At 53.2% G+C, this 23879-nt stretch overlaps 1 protein-coding gene across 4 annotated transcripts in view; it reads left to right on the forward strand.

The window, feature by feature from the left end:
- The first annotated feature begins 1812 nt into the window (after positions 1–1812).
- LRFN5 (leucine rich repeat and fibronectin type III domain containing 5) overlaps positions 1813–23879 on the forward strand; it is a 54794-nt gene continuing 32727 nt past the window's right edge. For 2 of the 4 annotated variants that reach the window (XR_009744945.1, XR_009744946.1), the window contains exon 1: positions 2225–2433. The gene's annotated coding sequence lies outside the window, so the exon portion shown is untranslated. Of the gene's footprint in view, positions 2046–2224; positions 2434–23879 lie in introns of those variants that run through there. The other 2 variants (XR_009744947.1, XM_061462436.1) reach the window with 2 other exon arrangements.

Raw genomic sequence — 23879 nt, forward strand, 5'->3', positions numbered from 1 at the left:
TCAGGGCTGAGCACAAGACTGTCTCCAGCTCCAAAGGACAACTGTGCTAGAACTGTCAGGGAGTGTACCTGCAGAGCCAACCTTGGCAAAATCCACTTTCTGACAGCAGTTTTCCCTCAAGGGAGTAGAAGATCTGAACTCATTCTCTCCCACCAGCACTTGAGCCTCTCTGCCTCTATACAACCTCAACCAGCTCCATGAAATAGCACCTGGGACTTGGAGGTAAATACCAACCTCTGAGAGCCAGCCCAGCTGCCAGCCCTGGTCAGCTTCAGAGGCTGCCAGAAGGGCAGAGGCTGACTGCTGCTGTGGGAGGTGCGTTCCTCCCTAGACTAGGGTCACACGCTGCTGTGGAGACCACAGAAACAAACTCCCTTTCCACTTCAGAGTTTGCAAGAAGAGTTTTCTCAGGCTGCATGGGCAGACCTGAGCCTGGGAGTACTGCTGCGTTCCCCTTCCTCACCCACACCGCATGCTGCATCGAAGGCACGAAAGTCTTTTGCGCTGTGTCAGCAGGGAGACGTGGGTTACTGTTACTGAACCCTTCCTCTTCTGGGACGGGGCTCTCCCTCTGTTCAACCCCAGCAAAATGCCAATGTGTCCCAGCAGCACTGCTTCCGTTGCTTCTGAGCACATCAAGCAGTCAATGAGTTCTCCACTGCTCCGTGCAGCGGTGACTGCCCTGTGTGCTGGCCATGTGCAGACAGCATCCTGAGTGCCTAGGCTGGACGAGCCAAAAAGAGCCGGGCAGCCACGAAAGAGCAGGCAGGGTCCCAGCAGGAGGGTGAGGAGTTGGGCCTGTTGCCCAGTGGGCACAGGGTTCCCTGCCCATGCTTCCCTCCAATTTCAGGGTCACAGCAGCCGATGAGGTTCATTAGCTCCTCTTAAAGGCTTCACTGGCAGCTCTCATTGCTCTGCTTCGGGTCCTGCAACATCACCGACATTTTCTCACAAAAGAGCATCAGAGAAAGGTGTCAGTATTTCGTAGCGTGAAATGCACTCTTCTCCCCGTTAGAGCCCCGGAGACGGATAGCGATCTCTAAACCCCTAAAAGCTCTCAAATTTATTGACCCCAAACCTAACCCAGCCTTTCCTTTTCCTGCCAGGTTCATCCCCTCCTACAAGTCAGGTATCGCAGCCCGCGGCCTCACACCGGCGCTCCGCGGTCGGGCCGGGCCGGGCACAGGCAGGGGCAGGCTGTCGCCGGCCTCCCGGAGGGTGCGCAGGAGCCGATCCACCATGCAGGTCAGAAGTGTCGTCTCTCACCCTCGCGTCTCCGCTTCAGCGCCGCGGGCTAATGCTGCCAGTGCGTTTCCCGGAGAAATGACCAGGTCAAAACCGGGCGCACTTCCCCTCGGGCCCGCAACCGCCTCCCTGCCCCGGGGACTCCCGCGAAGGGGCTGTCCCAGCCGCGCTCGGTCCCCGCCACCGCAGCTGGTGTGTGGCGGAGCAGGCGTGACCGTGTCCGTGCCGGTACCCGCTGCCCGGTCGCTGCGAGGCGGGGGGCGGCCGGCGGCACGTCTGCGCGGCGGCCGGTCGGCTGCGGCTCATCCGTGCGTACGGCGGGGCGGGGAGGCGCCCGGTTCCTCCAGCCCGCCCCGGCGCGGCGCGGGGGAGGCGGTGGCTGCCTCCATGCTGCAGCGAGCGGCGCGGCTGCCCGGGGCCGGGCGGCGGGCAGAGGCACGGAGGATGGGCGCAGCAGCCGCGGCGGAGGGGCGAGCCGCGGGCGCCGAGCACCCCGCCCTGCCCCGTCGCAGCGCCCGGCGCCGCGGCTGCTCCGCCTGAGCGCGCCCGGAGCGGAGCGGCGCGGAGCCCGCATGGCCCTGCCGCCGGCCGCCCCTGCGGGCTGCGCGGCCGCTCCGCTGTAGCAACCCCTTCGGGAAGGTGCCGGCCCGGCGGCGGGGCTGGCCGCGGCCGCGCTCCTCGCCACCCCGGCCCCGTCCGTCTGTCCGGCCGCCAGTCCCTCCGTCCGTCCAGCGGCAGCGCCCAGGATTACGCAGCTGGGCGCGGAGCGGCAGCGCTTGGCGAGGATCAACCTGGCGCAGGTACACGGCAAGGTCACCGGCCGGCGGGCGCGGAGCGGGGCTGCCCGCGGCGGGGCTATGCGAGCGGGCTCGGCGGGCTGCGCCGCTGCGTGCCCCGCGCCGTCCCCCCGCCTCCCGCCCGCCGCCCGTGCGTGTGTGCATGTGCGCTGCCCGCCGCCGCCCGCCGCCGGAGCCGCGCCGCCGCGCCGCATGGGGCCGTCCGCGCGGGCTGCCCTGACCTCCCCGGCCGCGGGCCGCCGCGAAGCCGCTCTAGGATGCGGCTGGTGAGCGCCGGCACAGGGCGGAGAGGCGGCCGGCCTGCCTGCCGCCAGACCCCGGAGCCCGCCGGAGCCCGGCCGCACCTGCAGGGGAAGCACTCCGGACGCCGTCCTTCCCCGGGAGGCGCCAGGTAATCGCGGCGGGCGGCCGTACCGGCTCCATCTGCATTGCAGCCCGCGGTGCTTATTCACGGGGGACGGGGAGCGGGGAGGCCGGGGGGGGGGGGCGCAGCGGCGGTGTCCCGCGCCGGGCAAGGCGAGCCCCGCAGCACGGCGGGCGGCACCGGGACGGAGCTGGGGAGGATGATTGTGGCGGCGGGACGCTCCTCCCGGGAGGGCGGTGGCCGAGGGGCGCGGAGCGGCGCGGAGGCTGTGCGGCGGGGCGGGCGCCCCGCGGACGGGCCGCGCTGCCGCCGCTGCCCGCGGGACGGCGCCGGCGGCCGAGGCTGCTGCGGGGCCGCCTGTGCCTCGCGGCCGCCGCCCGCTCCGCGCCACTGCGCGCTGCTGCCGCCGCCCGGGGAGAGCCGGTGCAGCCGCGGGCGCGCAGCCTCCGCCCGCGCGGTGCCGCGGGAGGGCTGCGGCGGGGAGAGGCGCGGCGGTCGCTGCCCGTGCCCGGGCGGAGGATCCGCGGGGCTGCCGCCGTGCGCGGAGCCACCCTTGGGCGCTGCCGCCAGCGCCGAGGTAGCGGGAGGCTGGGCGCCTCCGGCCGCGGGGAGTGCAGATACCCCCGGTGGGGAGCGGGAGGCCCGCGGATCCCCGCCGTCCTCCTCGCAGCGGTCGCTGTCCTCCCGAGGGCCGCCCGGTCCTGCAGTCCTCACCCCGCACACACCTCTGCCGTTGCTGCTCTGTCCTGAGGGCTGCCGCTGGTCCCCAGCATCGCGGGATAGGTGCGTGCTGTTTCCCTTCCCCTCGCCTCCATCCTCCGTGTAGCTAACAATTCTCATATGCAGGAAAGCAAATGTAGGACAAGATAAACCTTTTCATTCCTGCCGGAAGGTTCCTGTTAGAGGAGATGGCAGAGCAGTTGTAGAGCCAGCAGAAACCTCGCAGCCATGTTGATGTCAGGAGCATACAAAGGTCCTGGTTCTTGGAGCAGATGGGGCCGAGCAGAAGCTGGTGGAAGGGAGTGTGTGTGGGCACAGGCCTGGTTCAGGGCCATCACACCTTGGAAGACATGGCATGGCAAGGCTGGAAGCACTTATGAAAGCCCCTTCTAATGCTGTTGCCTGCCAGCACAGGCAGGGAGGCACAGGGTCTGCAGCCCTGGGATCTGCCATCAGTGTTTACCTGAGCACTGCCCTTTCTGTCTGTGGCACTGAGCAGCAGTGTTCCCCCTCCTGCACCTTTGCCTTCTCCCTCTCACCTGGTCCATCATGCCTCTGGGGCAGGGACTGTTTCTCATGGCGGTGTGTGCCTAGAGCAGAAGGATGTTGTAGTTTCAGTTGTGGATATGAACCTCACCAGTCCCCCAGCTGGGAGGGGAAGCTGGTTGCCCCCAGCTAAGCCCAACCCTTTACAGCCTCCAGCTGACCCTCATGGAACGGGGTGGGCCAGGGGTCCCTGTGCCTGGTCATTGTGCTGTGATAGCAGTCTCCCACCCTTCCCACCCATGCTTACATTTTCTTGTTTCCAAATCAATGTGGTGTCAGTTCTTCTGAGCATCCTTGGTTGAGTGCTGGCATGTGTAGGCCAGCTTGGGTCAGTGCAGCCAGACAACAAACTGGTGTGATGAGATGGATCCATCCCAGGTCTTTAGGGTTTTCTTGGTTACCACTGCATGTCTACGGGTCATGCATGGAAGGGCCCTGGCCAGCTTTGGCAGCACCAGTCCTGGCCATGGATGTGTCCAGGTGTGGAGATGCCCAAATGGACTGCGTGTACTGGGACCGGTACCACCGCAGTATGGTGGAGCCATGTCCAGCACACTTGAGCTGTTCTGGCCCTGAGTACTCGGGGCTGTGTGATCCTTGTGCTGCCTCAGGGATGCTGGCTGAACTCCCCACATGATGTGGGCTATGTGCAGGCTCTGCCTTGGTGTTAGCTTTAGGCTCTATGATGCTGCTGTGGTCTGTCCTAGCAGATGGAGGTCTGCCACTGCTGATCCAGGAGTCAGGTTTGATTCTTCATGAAGAGCCATACCAGAGCCTGAGTGTTCTCAGTGCCCAAACACCTTCCCGATCTATGCTTCTAAATATATACTGTACTCAAGGGATTATGCATTTGTTTAAATGCATAATAAATGCGTTAAAATGAGTAAGACTCTATCAGAATGCATACCAAAGCTTGCCAGTTAGGCCTCAAGTCACAAGCCTAACTAAGAAGCTTCTCCTGGCGTTATTAGCTTGCCTGTTTTCAGAAAGAGCAATTACTCAGTTTATCATGGCAGTGCAAGTCAGTGGAAGTAAACCCTGGGTGTTTCAGGTGCCTAGTATAAGTTCAGAGCACCAGTTCACCAAAGTACATGCAGCTGCAGGAGTGGACCCCAGATTGTCCTGCTTCAGTGAGGGCGGGTGGGCCAGGTTCCCTTGTCTTGCTGGTGACCAGGAGGAGGTCTGGGCTCTAGGGTGCCACACTGCTTGGGATGATTTCCCTTGGGCTTAGCTGGAATTTTTTGTGTAGCTCTTGTTGTCTGGAGAGGCTCCTGTTTGCCGCTAAAGGTACGAACGGTGATGGGCTGCGGTCACAAGATAGGATGAGAAAGGTGAGGGGTGGCTGGTGGAGAAGCAGTGTTGGGAGAGCAGCATGGCAAGAGGGAGCCAGATCTTCCCCGGACAGACCCCCTGTGGGCTTCTACCACTGCAGCGGTGGGGTGTGGGGTTTATCCCCTGAGCTGAGGAGAGGGGCAAAGGCAGGTTTGCTGGGAGGGACAGGCAAGGGGGGGAGCGTCTTGGAAGGATATAGCACCCCAGGTTGCCTGGAAGGCTTGTCAACTGCTGGGGCATGTGGAGATGTTTGAGATGCCAGAGAGCTAATGGCTTTCCATTGCTGATCAATATTGCCTATGCTTTCAGATGTGGTAACAGGTTCAGTTTTAAAGAGCAATCTTTCGAATATTCTCTGAGCAAGCAATGAGGCCAGAAAATCGTTCTAATAGCTTTGTTATTAGTGGGCCTGCAGAACTTGAGCCAAACAGAAAGGGCTTAGGCTTGTCTAAGTGCTATTGAAGCATTTTGGGCCAGGCATATTCCATGCATTAGGAAAGATTTGTACTCCTTTGACCAGACTTCGCTGAGTGTTGTCTATTTATACACGTCTAAATATATCCTCTGCAGTCTTCAGACTTTTCTAGCTAGTAGTAAAATTACAGTTCGATATCATGCTATTAAAATGTGCTTGCTGACACTATTTGATGAGTTTTATGCTAAGAGGTGTGTGTGTCAAATAAAAACTATTCTTGAGGTAATTGCCTAAAATATAAAAGTATGTTATCGATGTAGAGGGATAGCAGAAGGAAATGTGGTTGGACAGAGACAATACTGGAGACATGCTCAAGCCTGGAAAGCCAAATCCAAACCGATGTACTGTTGCTTAAGAGTGAACCATTCTTTCTAGAAATACGTATCAAATAATCATGCACTTTGCAACAAAACAGAAACATTTGCTTCTCATTACTCAGATATGCCTTCTGGTACCCCGAAGTCTGAGGCATCGTTTTGAAAACAAAATGACAGATCTTGAAGGAGTAACTTCTCATTTGCTAGGGCATGTGGCAGGTAGGGGACCCATGGGTGCCCCTGCTGCATGGTCCCATTCCATTGGAGCTCTGATGGAAACAGGGAGGAGTTCAGAGGGAAGGAAGAGGGATCCTCCTTTGTGGATGAGCTCAGTGGTCCGTTCCCACAGAGCTGTGGTGGCTGCAACCCAGAATCTATGGTTCCAGGCAGCCTGCAGTGTGTGGCACTCCACCACAGTGGCATGGCATGGAACTGCTGGCAGAGCTGGACGGAACATACGGTCTCAGTGTGTGCTGGGGTGGAGAGGGATGGTGATGGCTGTCCAGGTTGTGTTCTGGAAATGGTGTTAAAGACCCAGGGGTGAAAGACAGTGCCCTAATTCCAGGCTATCCCAAGTATTCCCACATATCCCTGCTGCAGATGGGAGATGGGTGAGTCTGTGTCCATGTACGCATTTCTGTGGAGCTAGTGAAAGTCTTGTCGGGCTCCTGAGGAGGGATGTGTTCCCAAGTAACAAACAGGATCGGTCATTGCATTGTGGTGATGATGGTAATGGCTGTCTGACTGGCCTGCAGCCTGTCATGAAATAATTTTTTGGTGACAGCTCCCACTGATGGTTCTTGGAGAGCTAAGAGAGGCTGCAGAGGAAGGGAGAGGGATTGGTATTCATGGGGGAGGAGATGGGGTGAGGAGAAGGTGAAGGCAGGGCTCTTGGAGGAGATCTTGGCCCAGAGCTCCTTAAGTCAGGTTGCTGCATGCCCCGGGTAACTCGAAGATGGGCGCTGTGCCTCTGGGCTAATGCTGGCCCCTTAGTCTGGGCTCCATGAAATGGTGTGGTGCCAGGAGCCATGCTCTGCCAAGGACCAGCGAGCATAGATTGACATGGCAGCTGCTTTAACTGCCAGATTGTCCCATTGTTTAGACAGTGGGTAATGTCTGAAGGCTCCTTGCCTGTGTGCCTCTGTCCTGGCTTGCCCACTGTCCCCTGCTCTGGAGAGGCTGGCTGGGGTGCATGTTGGGCGTGCTATGCCTGTAGCCTCAACTGGGCAGCAGCTCTCGTATTCCCATGGAATAAATAGCTCTACAAATAATATTTGCCCCGAGCAGGCTGAATAATGCAAAAGGTGATTCGTCAAATGGTAATTCAAGCGATAATGGGAAACCTTGGTAAATTCCTCCCTAATTGAATATCATCTGACCAGTGTAACACTGAGAGTTTGAAGCTGGTTCCTGATGCTGCAAAACCCATGTCCAACACTTTACTTTTGAGGTTGCTCTTGTACATGAAGATTCTCACCAGGAACTCTCTCTTAGGAAAACATCTCTATGAGAACACATGATTATCTAGCTTTAAAGTGGAATATCTTGTTTTTCCCTTGAAGTTTTTGTTTAGGCTTCTCTGTCAAGATCACACTGGGCTTCTTTTGGATTGGAGACAGATAAAATGCATAAGTTTTCTTTGCCTCAGCATTGTTATGTTTCCAGATACCTGATATCCCTAGTATTCATTTCTAATTCTTCATACTACCTATCATTTGTACTTGGCCAAGGGGGACAGAGAAGCAGGAAGTCTGAGCTTGACACAGGAGCCTGTGGCAGGGAGCGCTATCAGCCATATGCTTCCTGGAGCAAAAGGGCTGACCTCCAGCTGTAATAGAGAAGACGTCAGTAAAACACAGACAAGGAAGAAAAAGCATGATAGAAAAAGTCACGCCAAGTGGAAGCTCCAAATTCTGTTTTCAGTACATTGGTGACAGCAGTGCTGGTCCCAGAATTTGGGATAGGATTCCTTTAACACTGAGAAGTAACGCAGAGATGTTCTGCTGCATGTGGGTGAGGTGTGGATTAACCTTCTCTGGGGTTTAGCCTGAGTCAAGAGTTTAGCTGTTATGTGCAGTCTCTGCCCCAGCAACGGAAGACACATGCAGGTGGCAGCACTGTCGGTGTGCTGTAGCTGCATTGTTTTTGTTTTCAACAATGCACTTTTAAAACAGTTTGTGTAAAGACTCCCTGATAGGGCTCCGTGGGAGCAGGTCTGAGTAAGGCGAGCAGGATTTGTCGCCTTGTCAGCTGTGACTCAGTGGTTCTGCCGGGTACGTGGTGTTTCACCAGAGAGCCTTCTATTCAGGACTGTGATTCAGCTCTGTGTGGAGCTGTTTTTGCTGTGCTGTGGGCAGATTTGCTGTGCACGGGGCTCCTCCTGACACATCAGTGTTGCATCACAGTTCCACTGGAGCCTGGATGCAGTGATGCTGCTCTTGTGGGTCAGGACCAGGCTCCAAGCTGCAGCTCCAGAGCAGTGACTGCTGCTTGCCTGCTGCCAGTCGAGCCTCAGCTCTGGCTGTGGCCATTTTTGGGGACAGCTTGCTGTTCTGCAGGTGTATTGGAAGGGGTCTGCAGACCAATGGCACCCTGGTCAGGAGAGCAGTGGAGCCCTGAATGCTGTGACTGAACTTGTGTGAGCTGATACAGAAAACTGATCTTCTACCAGTACAGTGTAAAGAGACGAGATGAGAAAAGTACAAGCCCCACTGCATTCTCCAGTGGTGTTAGCCAGTGCACAACAGCATGGTTGTGCTGCAGGTAGATCTGGATGGCAACCTTTGCTCATAGTGTCACTTGTGGGTCTGGCAGCACTTGGGCCCCATAGGTTACAGCTTGGATCCCAGAGATGTTTTGTTGCACATCCCAGCTCCATGCTGCACCACCACAACTTCTTTCTCTGAGTTTGAGCTCTGTGTGTGCCCTGCTTCTGGGGAAAACTATGGGAAGGCAGCTGGTTCTCATGCTGGGAAGAGCTGGGCACCAGGGCTGTGGGGTGTTCATGAAGAGTACTGAACCTCCGGCTGCTGTGATGCTGCAGAGGCTCTGCCCAGTATTATCAAGCAGTGTGTCCACACAAGGTCTTGGGATGCTCATCCCTTGGTGACCTGGCCTTAGCAGCAATGGATTGGGCCACTCTGAACACATGTGTTTTTGTCCCCAGGCAAAGGATTTCACTTAGTGACCAGTTTTGAGGGTGCAGTCTTCTTTCCAGTACTACTTGTTCCCTTGTGTGGAGTTCTCCTCTTACTGTAGTTGGGCATCACAGACGCCCCACTTGTGCTTCCCCTCTGTACATCTCCATGTTGGCCGGCAGTGAGGACCACTCCCATTAGGGTCTAGTGCATGCTGGAAATACCCATGGGGACATGGTTAGTGCCCTACAGCATCTCTTTGGTTGTTTACGATGAGGAGGTTTTGTCCTGTTCCAGACAGAAGATATTTCAGTGCATGGTTTGGTAAAATACAAGAATGACAATAAGAAAACATAGACCTGCTCGAGTAGGCCCAGGAAGGCCCTGATGATGCTTCAAGGGCTGCAGCACCTCTCCTGAGACAGGCTGAGAGAGCTGGGCTTGTTCAACCAGGAGAAAAGAACAGCCTTACAGTACCTAAAGGGGCCAACAAGAAGGCTGGAGAGGGACTTCTCACAGGGGCATGTAGTGGCAGGACAAAGGGGAATGACTTCAAGCTGACAGAAGGGAGATTTAGATTAGATGTTTAGGAAGAAATTCTTCCCTGTGAGGATGGTGAGACACTGGCGGAGGTTGCCCAGAGAAGCTGTGGCTGCCTCATCCCTGGTAGTGTTCAAGGCCAGGCTGGCCGGGGCTTGGAGCAACCTGGTCTAGTGGAAGGTGCCCCTGCCCATGGCAGTGGGTTGGAACTGGATGATCTTAAGGTCCTTTCCAGCCCAAACCATTCTGTGATTCTACGATGTGGTGCCCAGCCTGGCAGTGTGGTGTGATGCCCTGGTGCATACCCTGAGCGGTGTGGCCTGCCCTGCTGGTGGCTGTTTGTGGTTGGTGCCTGTCAGGGTCTGCCCCATGCTGGAGCTGTGTTCACCCACCACCATGGTCCTGGTCCTGGGGTTGCAGAGAGGGGCCCGGAGGTGCCACTGACCTGGCAGACTCTGGGGTGTGGATGTCAGAGGGGGAATAGCCAGAGCCCCAAAAGCAGAGCTGGCTGCTGCTCACCTGCTTGCCCCGATCCTGGAGCGCCTCTAGGCCTGGCTGTGGGACATCGGGTTACCTCCACAGTTTCCCCCTAGCCCTTGCTGCAGATGCAGGGTCTTGGGGTGTCCCCTCTGACTTGCAGCAAAGCATTGGGCACCAGGGAAGCCCTGGGGCCAGGGAATGCCCTTGCTGAGGCTCTGTCAGCTGCACAAGCACAGGGATGGCAGTGGGTGTCACAGTGTGGGGACAGTGGAGAATATCATGGCATGGGGTTTGTCTCTCCTGCCATCCAATGCAGCAGTCTGTTTGCTTGGCTGTAAATAGCAAGCAGAGTGTGCTCCAGCTTCTTGCTCCTTTTGGAGCAGCCTAACCTATAGACATTTTGATGTCGTGATGGAAATGGGAGGTTACTTCCCCCAGGGCTCACATTTCATAGAATCATAGAATCGTTAGGGTTGGAAAGGACCTTAAGATCATCTAGTTCCAACCCCCCCCTGCCGTGGGCAGGGATACCTTACGATAAATTGTATCACCCAAGGCCTCATCCAACCTGGCCTTGAACACTGCCAGGGATGGAGCATTCACAACCTCCCTGGGCAACCTATTCCAGTGCCTCACCACCCTAACAGGAAAGAATTTCCTCCTTATATCTCTAAACTTCCCCTGTAGAGTAGAGGGGCAGGACCACCTCCTTCGACCTGCTGGTCCCCCTCCTTTTGATGCAGCCCAGGATATAGTTGGCGTTCTGTGCTGCAAGTGCACACTGCCAGCCCATGTTCATTTTCTCATCAACCAACACCCCCAAGTCCTTCTCCGCAGGGCTGCTCTGAATCTCTTCTCTGCCCAACCTGTAGCTGTGCTACAGGTTGTATTCATTCTGTTGTATTCATTATTGCCCATTACTGCTCCAGGTCAGAGACTCTGCTTCTAACTTACTTTAGGAAGGATTCTGCAAACAAACACCTTGTGTGGATTGAAGCAATGCCCATGTCCTTCCCTGTTCATAGAAAGAAAACATGATAAATACTGTGGGAAAAGACGCAGCAGGTCAGGATGGATAGTTGCAGCTGATTCCAGTTCCAAATGAAGATTGTATTACTTTCTAAGGGAACAAATTAGGAAAACAATTTTTAAATGAGCTTTACTACCATAGCATTGTGCAGTATATAAATGAGTAAAAGATAAACTGCTTAGGTAAATGCCTTTTGCTTGCTTGTATTGCTCAGCCACGTGACCCCGAGCAGCTCTGAACATTGCAGCCCCTTGCTGCTCGCATGCAGGCTATGTTATTGTCTTCCGCTGTTTCTCTGAAGAATACAAAGAGCTGAACTGAATAAGCTGAAGTTTTTCTAAGCACTAAAGATTCCTAGGTACTGACCAGGTGACTGTATTTAAATTGCGTCTGGAAAGTTAAAATAATAAAAATAAAAAGTGAAATTGTGGCCAGCAGGATGTGAGACTCAGAATGCCACGAAAAGGCTAGACTTATTCAACACCAGCTGAAATTGAGGCCGTATGTGAAATCGGATACCCAAATGGTTCCCCGATTGTCAGTAATGCTTCCTTGATTTATACTGAGAATGTGAAGAGAGGTGAAGGATAAAAGAGGAGAGTGAAGGGCAAGAGCATTGCAGCTGCCACATGAATTATGAGAATCACTCACACTCCAAGGGCACTATGTGTTTCTCCTGTAATGCAGACAGTCTAAACCAAACATCTCTGGAGTAGCTCACATGTCCTCCTGTGAGTGGGCAGCACCATGTTCAGCATGGCATGGTGCAGCAGGGAGGGCAGTTGATGCATGCAGGGTTCCAGCCGCAGCCACGTTGTCGCATCCTCCCCTCAGCTCTGGTTTGGCTTTGGAAGTGCTGCTGAATATGAATATGTGAAGGTGGGTTTTTTACACAAAAAGCTTGATGCTGAACTGACATTTGCATGAATGGAACATCGTGGAGCAGGACACCTGAGTTCTGCTGAGTGTGGTTTCCCTCTGCCAAGGCACTGCTGCCTTTGCAAAGCATGCTTTCATGGACATAGTCTTGGTTTACATCTGCGTTATCAAGTTGTGAAACAGAAGAGGATTTCTAGGGTGAGATTATGGGTGATGAGGACCTGATGTCCCCACCATGTGTGTATGTGCGGGGAGTGAGTGGCTGCATGGTTCTGAGTTGCCAGCTGGGCTTAAACAACGACAGGCATTAGGTGGGAGTTGTGTTGGTAAGGTCTGATGGACTGAGTGCAGATGAGGGACTGGTGTGTGTCCAGGAGATTGCAGCACTCACCTGCCCCTTGCATTTTGCCTGGAAGGGGCCCCATGTTCCTGATCTGGGATCACAGAATCACAGAATGGTTAGGGTGGAAGGGAGCTCTGGAGATCATCTGGTCCAACCCCCCTGACAAGGCAGGGCCACCTACAGCAGGTTACACAGCAGCATGTCCAGGCGGGTTTTGAATGTCTCCAGAGAGGGAGACTCCACAACCCTCTTGGACAGCCTGTTCTGCTGCTCTGCCACCCTCAGTGGAAAGAAGTTCCTCATGTTGAGGTGAAACTTCCTGTGTTTGTGGCCATTGCTCCTCATCCTGTCACTGGGCACCACTGAAAAGAGTCTGTTACCATCCTCCTAGCACCTGCCTTTGAAATATTTACATGCATTAATGAGATCCCCTCTCAGTCTTCTCTTCTCTAGACTAAACAGGCCCAGCTTCTGCAATCTCTCCTCCTCAGAAAGATGCTCCAAACCCCTGATCATCCTTGTGGCATCCATTGGACCCTTTCCAATAGCTCCTTGTCTTTATTGTACTGAGGAGCCCAGCACTGGACACAGCACTCTGGATGTGGCCTCACCAGGGTCAAGTAGAGGGGAAGGATCACCTCTCTCGACCTGCTGCCACACTTCTCCCAATGCACCCCAGGATAGTATTGGCCCTCCTGGCCGCCAGGGCACACTGCTGGCTTGTAGTCAACTTACAGTCCACCTGTACTCCCAGGTCCTTCTCAGATGATTTTCTGGATGGCATACTAAGGCACATGAAAGTCAGCAAGGTGCTTGGTGACAGCCAGCATGGCTTCACTAAGGGGAAATCCTGCCTGACCAATTTGGTGGCCTTCTATGATGGGGCTGCAGAACTGATGGACAGGGGTAGAGCAGTTGATGTCATCTACCTGGACTTGTGTAAAGCGTTTGAGACTGTCCCACATGATATCCTTGTCTCTGAATTGGAGAGACATCAATTTGATGGATGGACCACTTGGTGGATAAAGAACTGGCTGGATGGCTGCACACAAAGAGTTGTGGTCAATGGCGCAATGTCCGGCTGGAAACAAGTAACGAGTGGTGTCCCTCAGGGATTGGTGTTGGGACCGGTCTTGTTTAACATCTTTGTTGGTGACATGAGCAGTGGGATTGAGTGCGCCCTCAGCAAGTTTGCCGATGACACCAAGCTGTGTGGTTCGGTTGATACGCTGGAGGGAAGGAATGCCATCCAGAGGGACCGTGACACACTTGTGAGGTGGGCTGATGCCAACCTCATGAAGTTTAAGCATGCCAAGTGCAAGGTCCTCCACCTGGGTCGGAGCAATCCCAGGCACAGCTACAGGTTGGGCAGAGAAAAGATTCAGAGCAGCCCTGCAGAGAAGGACTTGGGGGTGTTGGTTGATGAGAGAATGAACATGGGCCGGCTTCAGTGTGTGCTTGCAGCCCAGAAAGCCAACTGTATCCTGGGCTGCATCAAAAGGAGAGTGACCAGCAGGTCGAAGGAGGTGATCCTGCCCCTCTACTCTGCTCTTGTGAGACCTCACCTGGAGTACTGTGTGCAGTTCTGGTGTCCTCAAGCATAAAAAGGACATGGAACTGTTGGAATAAGTCCAGAGGAGGGCCACGAGGATGATCAGGGGACTGGAGCACCTTCCGTATGAAGACAGGCTGAGGAAGTTGGGGCTGTTCAGCCTGGAGAAGAGAAGGCTGCGTGGAGACCTCATAGCAGCCTTCCAGTATCTGAAGGGGGCCTATAGGGATGCTGGAGAGGGACTCTTCATTAGGGACTGTAGTGATAGGACAAGGGGTAACGCGTTAAAAATTAAACAGGGGAAGTTTAGATTGGATATAAGGAGGAAATTCTTTCCTGTTAGGGTGGTGAGGCACTGGAATGGGTTGCCCAGGGAGGTTGTGAATGCTCCATCCCTGGCAGTGTTCAAGGCCAGGTTGGACGAGGCCTTGGGTGATATGATTTAGTGTAAGGAATCCCTGCCCATGGCAGGGGGGGTTGGAACTAGATGATCTTAAGGTCCTTTCCAACCCTAATTCTATGATTCTATGATTCTATGATTCTATGAACTACTGTCTATTAGGTCAGCCCCCAACCTGTAATGGTACTTGGGGTAGTGCAGTACCCTACACTTGAACCTCAACAAGGGATGGCTCTGTGGTGTGTGCCACTGGGGGTCACACCCTGGCACACTGGGGTGGGCAGGAAGCCTGTGATGGATGGTGCCTCTGTGAGCAGGGTGCTGTGCTGGGGGCACAGCGTCAGACTCGTCTGCTCCTGCTGTGGTGGTTGCTCCGCAGGCCGCAGGAGCTGTGCTGGTGCTGGATGGTGTGGTGTGGAGCAGAGCAGAGTGCTGGCTCGGGTTGCTTCCCAGCTCAGCCCAGAGCTGAACTCCAGCATACGACACTCGTTATCTCTGCAGCTCAGAAGTACACTGCTCGGGGCATCCTGATGGATTTGTGACACTCCCCATGGGACTCTGCACTCATAAACCAATTAAAGGATTACACTGTTCTAATATGGAGAGTGTTCTTTGTTTACTAAGTAATGCAGGTATAATTCAATTAGTGACAGGCTGACCTGCTGATGTCAAGGTGTGGATGCCAGCCAGGTCAGAGTCTTGAGCTCTGCTTTCCAGCACAGTGGCTTGCTTGCGTGTGCCCTCTGAGCCAGAACAGCCAGAGCTGAGGGAAGCAGGTGCCCCTCTGGTAGCTCCCTCTGCCCAGCACAGAGTGAGGAGGAAGTCAGTTCAAGGGGGACTCGGCTAGATGCCAGCTCTGCTACACCCTCTTCCTAATGTTTGCCATTGGCTGTGCCATCTCCTAGCAGGAGCTGAGCCTGGATGGAACTTTGGCTGTTTCCCCTTTCCATGCACTCGTGCTTGCTCACTGCTGCCCCAGGGGAGGCCCTGGTGCAGAGCATGGAGGCAGCAGTAGTACCGACAGTGACCACATCTCATCCCACCACATCAGCCTGCTGCAGCCTCTGGTGCTGCCTGCTGGGGAGGTGAAACCCAGGTGCTGCCCAGCAGCTGCTCCATGCATGGGCCATGGCTGCATGGAATGGGAGCAGGGAGAGCAGGACCTGGCTTGCCTGGGCTTCCACAGCACAAGGCTTTGCTGCCATAGCTGCCCAGCATACTGCTGAGCATTTGTGAAAACAGGGGGTTTTGTTTAGGCTTTTCTTTCATGCTTCTTTATGAAGTGGTTTCAAGCTAGGCTGGGTATTTAGTGTCTAGCATGGGTAAGAGAGCACTGTTTCACCAGGCAGTGTCCAAAACTTGTTCTGTCTGTGGGCATGGTGTGTGCCCTCTGTACCCTCTCCTGGGTGACCGTGGGTGACCATGCTCCCCTCCTGTCCCCAGCTCAGGCTCTGCCGCTGGTACTGCACTGTGTTTCCAGCAGCCTGTGGCACCAAAGCAGGGGCTTGGGAACCCCTGCTCAGGTGCCTCAATGTGAATGGAGATGGAAATGGCGAAAACATCTGAGTCGTGTACACAGGGGCTCTGGGCTCTGGGCTGTGTGGTTGCAGCCCAGAAGTCTGGGGAAGACAAAGGACCGCGGGTATTTTTTGTGGTGGCTGCATGGCCATGTTATGAGAAGGGAGCTCAAGGGTGTGTGTTTGTGACTTGTGGTGACATGGTATCAGAGCAATGCTGGGCACGCCTCTTCCAGCAAAGAGTGGGGAAGGATTAGAAATGTAAAAACCCCTTCACATCAGTAAGGCTGCACAGGAGTAACTCAAGAGTAGAATATAGCTGATTCACTGGATCTAGACATTATTTAAACCTTGGTAAGAAGTGATCTGCTCTCAGGCAAGATATACCATGAAACTTGGCCTGTGCAGCTCCAGCAGGTATCTGGGACCAGGTGGGTGAAAAAGCATTTTCCAGACTACCAGAACTTTCCAGAAAGATCAGTAGGTTTCACTGTCCAAAATAATGAATTCTGTTCAGAAGCATGCTCAGGTGTTCCATGCAATTCCAACAAAAGTATACTCAGTTTGCAGCACAGATCAGGCAGTGCCTCCCTCCTTACATGCTGAATTCAGATTAAGTGTGAAAAGGGGAAAATGGAGTGTCTACATGCGTGTGCAAATACAGATGCGAAAGCAGCTCATGGAGCCTGGTAGTGATACAGAAGTGCCTGACAGCAGAAGAGATTATCTCTGAGGACCAAGGACTGACTTGTAAACCCTGGAATAAATTGCTCTTATTTTGTAGCACTTACTTTCTCAGTTGCACTTTGCAGGGAGTTTGCTTGTCTGCCAGTTACTGTTCGTCAGAAGGAAAATCCCAAACTGCCAGTAGTCTGGCAGCTGTCTGTACAGTAAACTAGGCACTGAAGGTAAAACAAATAAGGCCTTGGCAGTAAACTGTTCCCCCTGAAAAAAAAGCAAAAGGCAGAGGATGGCGGCCCTGGGCTGGTGTGGAGGGAGTGGAGCAGAGAGGCTGGGGATGCTGCAGAGGAGCTGCTGCCCTGGCATCCCATTGCGCCCCATTCCCCTGCTGCCTTGGCCCCCCATTACTCCCCATTGACTCCTGCTGTCCACACTCCCCATTGCCCCCAAAGGCCTCCCCAGGGGAATAAAGGCATTGTTTCCATGGTGATAGTTCATGAGACACAAGATGGTAACCTCCTGCCTCTCCCTGGGGAGCACCCATTGCAGGAGAGGGTCTTACACTTTTTTGGGCGCAGGGGGAAATTGCTGGTTTTCTGTGAGGCTGTTCTGTGGTAACCATGGCAACTGGGTCTCAAAGACCAAGGGTTAATACACAGGTTTCCGAGCTTTGGTATCTGCAGAGGACAGTCCTTTGGATGCCTGTTCCCAGGAGGATGGGTGTCTGGGGGAACACAGGGTCTTTGCCACTCCCAGGGTGGCAGGCACCAGCAGCACATCTGGCTCTCCTGGGACTGATGCCTTCAGCTACACCACTTGTAATGCTTTAAACCTTCCAGCTTCTGCTTCTTTCCATGAAGCTCAAGTGTTTTCTTCCAGTCCTTCCCAAAATTAACAAGAGTGGAGGCTGTTTCCTTGGAGGGCAAAAGTGACAGCTTGGGATCCCTGAGATTAGTCACAGCCTAGCAGCTCTCCTGTGATGCTTGGTATGAGTTTATGTGTGCTGGCAGTGGTCAGCTCTCCTGACATTTTTAATTTTCCCATCCTTTGATGCAGTAGCGTATTTACGTGTGCCCTGCTGTTTCTTCTAAAACATAGATTTATAGAATCAACTAAGTTGGGAAAGACCTTCAAGATCATCAAGTCCAACCTTTACTCCAGGACTGCCAAGTCCACCACTAAACCGTGTCACTAAGGGCCTCATCTACATGGTTTTTGAACACTTACAGGGGCAGTGATTCCACTACTTCCCTGGGCAGCCTGTTCCAATGCCTGACCACCCATTCAGTGAAGAAATTTTTCCTAATGCCCAATCTAAACCTCCCCTGCTGCAGCTTGAGGCCATTTCTTCTTGTCCTATTGCTTGTTACCTGGGAGAAGAAACCTACCCCCACCTCACTACAACCTCCTTTCAGGTAGTTGTAGAGTGAGATGGTCTCCCCTGAGCCTCCTCTTCTCTGGACTAAACAACCCCAAGTATGCATTGGTTAAGGCTGTAACTTTGACATGGTATTCCTTCCTATAAAGAAGTTTTTACACTAATATGGTACAGTTGTGTTGCAGTAGGACAGTGTCTGAATACTTCTGATTGTCAGTTTGTGTTGATGCATGAATGCTGTTCCATCATGAAATTAACAGCGAATACACCAACCACCTTGAGAGTCTGCAATGCTCCTAATTACCAGCTGACACTTGTGCAGCCAAGATAATGGTGTATGAATGAGTTAATGGCAGTTGGAGGTGCTGAGAGAAGGAGGATACCCATTACCAGTTAATGAAGGGGAAAAAAGACAATGGAGGAAAGTCAGTTCTCCAGCAGATGAGGACAGGAATGGAAACAGCAACCTGTCTGCATTTCTGGCTTGGTTTAAAGTTGATGTTACCAGCCTTGCAAATGTCTCTGTGCTGTCAGAGCAGCGGTCCCAGCTGTGTGTTGGCTGCAGCTCCTTGTCTGGATGTGCTTGGTCCCCGTGCCCCAGTCACTGCCCCTCGCTGCCTGTGCCCATCACACTGAGCCTGACCTTCAGGGATGGGGGGGGGCTTCTGTGTGGCCACAAATTTTGGGTTGGTCAGGTGATTCCTAGGGCAGTCCCACCAGGCCCCTTGCGTGCTGCAGCATGCAGGGTTTAGCTGACAGCATCCACTGCACCCCTCCCAGTTGCTTAACTTGGTCGGGAGAGGGCAAGTGAAATCCCAGGTGGGTTGGCCAAGGCTTGGGCTGTCTCCTGTGTAGCACCTGTGCTGGCAGCCTAGGATTCAGTTTCTTGAGCAACAGTGACACATGCGTGCAGCAATAAACCAGGGGCTGAGCCCAGGACGCCCCAAACCCTGCTCTGTGATGTTTCACTCTGTGCAGTTGGCTGACTGCCTGTGCCTCACCAGAGCTGCCCTATGGAGGGACGATGAACATTTGCACCAACACGTGCCTCAGTGTGTGACAGTGCCAGTCAGGGTGATGCACTCCCATGTGTCTGTCCTGGCAGTGTAGGTGGCTAGGTGGCAAGGTGCATCCTTGGTCAGGAAACGTCTCAGGCTGTGATGTCTCAGTGCTGCTGCTGAGGTGATGATGCTTGTGTCCCACTTAGTGCCCATTTTTCACATTGTTATCAGTGTATTCACATATGTTATCACAGAGGACAGAGCTGATGGCTGAACCCTTGCACTTTGAGTGTGGGCTACACAGCTTTTCATTAGACTTGGTTACTGAGGGGCATCAGGCTTCAAAATGGAACCACTGCTTTTCAAAAAGTCTTTTCCAATGTATTTTCAGCTATGCTGGTGGTGGGTGCCTGTGCTGAGTGTCAATGTGTTAGAAGGAAATTGCACATAAAGACAGCTCTTTATGCTGAGAACATACAGTAAGGACAGTCAGATCTCATTCAGGGACTGTGTGAAAGAAAGGCTGCCATGGTATCAACTGGGAGATACTGCTCAGTGCTTTGGGGATTTGTTTGTTTGTTTTTCTGTGTGCATATGTAAATGAGAACTTAACTGATTGCAAATAGCAAAGTAGCACATTCCCCTAATTTAAATGAGTAGAGCAGAGTGAAGCATTGCAATATTCCTTTCTCCTAGTGTGAGCTATCTTACGCTGTGGCCCTGCTGCACTGCTGGGTGAGAAACCCATTTACCCTGTGTCATCTCTAAATGCCAGAGCCTGGTGGATAACGCTGTGCTTGTGCTGCTTGTTACCAGTTCCTGTCTTCTGCAGCCTGTTTTCCTGGTTCTGCTGTGCTGAGGTGCAGCCACTGTGTCTTGTGGGGCTGGGTTGGCACCTAATGTAGTCTGGCAAGGGGAGCCTCACCCAGAGCTCGGAGGGCCTCCCTGAGCAAGGCAGAAGGTAGTTCCTCAGGGGTGGCTCTGGCACTGAGGCACTTTGCTGGAGCAGAGTATCCAGAAGATTGGAAACATCCACTTTCTTCCACTCCTTCAGTTCAAAGAAAGCAATTTCATGCCTTGAGGGCATTGCTCCTGAGGACAAAAGAATTTGTATTTTCCTGGGCAATGTTCCTCGCTGCTCTCCTCCCTGCTGTTTCTGACACAGCCAGTTTGTGGCTCCTTTTCTCCTAGCAGCTCTTGGGTGGTACTGGTGGCGGCTGAGCAGCGATGGACCTGCCACTGATGCCTCCAGGTCACAGTTCTGAGCGTGTTAGGGTGATGATGGACTGCTGCTGCTGCGCGGGTCGGTCCTTGTCCTGTCACTGTCCAAGGTGCTGGTGCCAGAGCAGAGACACTGCTGCCGCTGGGGTGTCCAGGTGTCACGCAGGAGCTGTCCAACGTGCTGCTACTTCTGTCAAGGTCCTGGGAGCACTGTGATTGCCTCCAGTGGTGGTCAGGGGATACTGGTCTGCTGCTATTGGGTGTTAACGTGTCTCCATGATCTGTCATGATATTTTCCATAGAATCATAGATAGGTTTGGGTTGGAAAGGACCTTAAGATTACCCAGTTCCAACCTCCCTGCCGTGGGCAGGGATGCCTCCCAACTAGAACAGGTTGCTTAAAGCCCTGTCTAACCTGGCTTTGAATACTGCCAGGGATGGAGCATGCACTTCTTTGGGCAACCTGTTCCAGTGCCTCACTTCTAACAGTAAATAATTTCTTCCCTATATCTAACCTAAATTTCCCCTGTTTTAAGTTTGAACTCATTACCCCTTATCCTATCACTGTGGTCTCTGATGAAGAGTCCCTCTCTAGCATCCTTGTATGCCCCCTTCAGATACTGGAAGGCTGCTATGAGGTCTCCACACAGCCTTCTCTTCTGCAGGCTGAACAGCCCAAATTTTCTCAGTCACTGCTGATCATCTGCAGCCTGCACCCACTTTGGGTGGGGATGCAGCCTGTAGCAATAACAGTTATTGTTACCGGTGTTCTTTTTTTTTTTCTTTTTGGGTACTTTTTTCTCAGACACTTCAAGGAAGTTTATTTTAGAAAGCTTCTAATTAGCAGGTGCTGCTGGATGTTGGGGAAAAGGTGCTGGTGGAAACCTGGCACTGGAGGAGGTGAGATGCTGATTCAGAATCACAAGCTGGGGACAGGCTTGGACACTGAGATGGGATAGACATCTGGGCTGTGGAATGAGGAGAGGCATTTCAGGAATTTGCTGCTCATGAGCTGGGGGCATGGTAAGGGGACTGCATGAGAGACATCGTGGCACAGAGTTGTCCAAACCAGGCAGAGAGCTGCTGCTGGCAGAGATCTGCAAGTGCTGGGCACTCACTGGGTGCTAAGGCAAACAAGGTTTGGTTCTGGCATCCAGATGAGTGTGGCACACAGTGCTCCTGGTGCCCAGGGGAGCTGTTGGTGGGCTTCATCCTGCTTGCAGGTGATGGGCTTACAGGATGCACCTCTGCTCAAAGCAGGTGCAGGCTGGAGATTACCAGCAAGTAATGTGTATATATGTGTCAGAGCAGGGGGCTGCTGCTGCCAGCAAGCTTCCCTAGGTCCTTGCCTCGTTCATTTGCTGTGGGGGTCTGCACAGGAATGGGGGAGGCACAGCAAGAGCTATTTTCTGGCAGAGATTTAGCAGGCGTGTGTGTTATTCCAGCTCCTCTGTGCTGCCCTGAGCATGTGCCTGGGCACGTGGTCAGCATGGCTCTCCCCTCCCATCAGGACCACCTGATGCCATGGGACGTTCCCAGGACCTCTGGCATCTCTCCTCTGAAATGGTGGTTTCTGATGGATCCTGATGTGATAGTCAGTCTCATCTGTAGTGCCAGGCAAGTGTCAGTCACTGTCACCATCCTTTTCCAATAATAGCAGCCAGTTCATTGATCTCTGGGGCTAGAAGCAGAGGAGGTGTGGTGCTGCTGCTGGAGGGGATGAAGAGGGGTGGCTTTCCCTTTGCCCTCAAGGCAGCACTTGGATGGTGAAGTGTATTGGAGCACAGAGCTGTTGCTTGAGGAGAGGAGGCAATGCAGAGCAATGTCTGGGCAAGAGAAGCCCCTCCCACTCGAGTGCAATGAAGAGGGAGGCAGAGTAGGAGCAGCAGCCTGGGATGGGTGCAGCAGCCCCTGCAGACAGACCAGCCTCCTCAGGTGATGGTTTTTCAGGTGTGTGACACAGAGCTTAGGTGAGGCTGTGCCAGGGACTGGGACGTGCCTTTGCCCTGTTTGTACCAGGATCTGGGGGTGGATGGATGCTCAGTCCCCCATGTACAGCCCACACAATTGTGCTCTGAAGGGCTTGCAGCCAGAGAGGTAAAACTGTCAGGAGAGAGTTTTTTGAGTAGGAGCTGAGCTCTGAAGCAGTTCAGTGACTTGCAAGGCATTTTGGAGGTGTCTGTGGAAGCCAGGGACGAAGAACTGGCTGGAAAGGCTTATGCCAGCCAGGGAAGAAGGTGACCTTCCCCCCCTACTGCATGTGTGAGACAAATAATGTGGCATTGTTATTACAGAAAGGCCTTTTGATGAGTAAAATGTGCAATCTTGACAATGGTGCATGACTGCAATATGTGGAAGGCGTATATCTTTCAGTGGAATTACAAATCCTGTATCTGGGAGAGAGGTAATATTATTGTGCTCACAAAATCAGTGGTACTTGAACTGCTGAGTGGCAAACTAAGGGGAAAATGATCTTCAGTCCTGTGAGCACTGAAAGTGCAGCCCACAGCATTGCTCTTATTGTATCTGTCCCCATGCTGGAAAACGGAAGTACTTTATTTTTCTCCACCCCGCTTTTTAATTATAAAGTTAAACAAGAGGACCAGAAAGCAAAAGAGATGGAAGAAGTACTTTGATATCAAAGCTGAAAAAAAAAAGTTTGGATTCCTTAAAATGCAATTTTATTTTCAGTAAAAGGCTTTCTTATTAAATGAAATTCAATTAGCATCAGTCCTTTGCATCAGAAATTTAGCACATGAAAAAGTATTTGCATATCTCAAAGGCTTCAGCGCAACAGAAAGAGTAAGTTGGTTTTGCTTTTCTGTTGCTTTCTTTTGTATATAAAGCATTCAAAAGCAGCAGTCAGCAGCAGAAGTTGAAATGTTGGTAAGTGATTGTGGTACACCTTCAGTAGCTGTGGAAAGAGCTGCATTCTCAGCATTTCCAGAGCAGAGGTTTGCGTCCCTGCCACGGAGGAGCTGGTGGCTCTCACCTTTGTTGCAGAGGGGCTGCGCAAAGCTCGCAGTTTATTCAAGGTAGTTTGAAATCCTTGGCTTTCCAGGGTCTCTTCCCTGAGCAATCCTGGCCTTAGGTGGTGCTGGGGCTGTGACGGCTGCAGGTGGCACATGGTTGGTGTCAGACATGGCGCTCTGCTGCAGCAGCAAGTCACTGCTTGTGTCCCCAGATTGCTCGCGTGGCTGGGTGGGAGCCAGCTCCAGCTTCTGCTGAACAACCTGCCCCGTCCATCCTTTGGTGGGATCAGCTGGAACCCATTGCACCAAGACCTTCCCTGCTGTCCCTCCACTGCACTGGGACCTGCCCTGCTGTCCCCATCCCTAGGGCCAGAGGATCAATGTTTTAGTTGCATTTGAGCATCTGGGTGTTTGCTGCAGTTGTAGACAATGGGCAGCTTCTGTGTCACGAAATACCTCAGAAGTTTTCTGATTAAAGTTATCTGCTAAAAAATGCCCTTTTTTGTTACAAAAATGCTCTCCTCAGAATGCTTCAAATTTGATGACTTTGCCTTACATGTGGGACAGGTTTTGGGATGACCTGCCCCAGGATTACATGTTTTGTGGGGACCTGGAGTGTGTGGTGCTGTTCCAGAGATTCTGAGCCCATGTGAAGCCAGGGGGGCCTGGTTGCCCTGTGCAGATGCTGAGGTGTTCAGGCTCCCCAGTAACAATTTTGAAGAAAAAAGGATTGATTATTGTTCAGTTCAGAGTGGAACAAAAGTTAAAGAACTCCTTGCAAAATCCCCTGCTGTCATCTCTGGCTCACCTGTGCTGGTTTGCAAGTGGGGGCTCATTCTTTTTAGTTATAGCAGACAAACATGAAAAACTAGAAAAAAATTCTGCCACACCTCCATAAGCATGGACTGTCCCTCACCCCTCTCAGTCACCTGCAACAGCAAAGGCACCAAGA

Source organism: Pezoporus flaviventris, unplaced genomic scaffold, assembly GCF_033815535.1.
Source record: "Pezoporus flaviventris isolate CSIRO_AGI_PZ_B2104156 unplaced genomic scaffold, CSIRO_AGI_Pfla_v1 ptg000035l, whole genome shotgun sequence".
Taxonomy (NCBI): domain Eukaryota; kingdom Metazoa; phylum Chordata; class Aves; order Psittaciformes; family Psittacidae; genus Pezoporus; species Pezoporus flaviventris.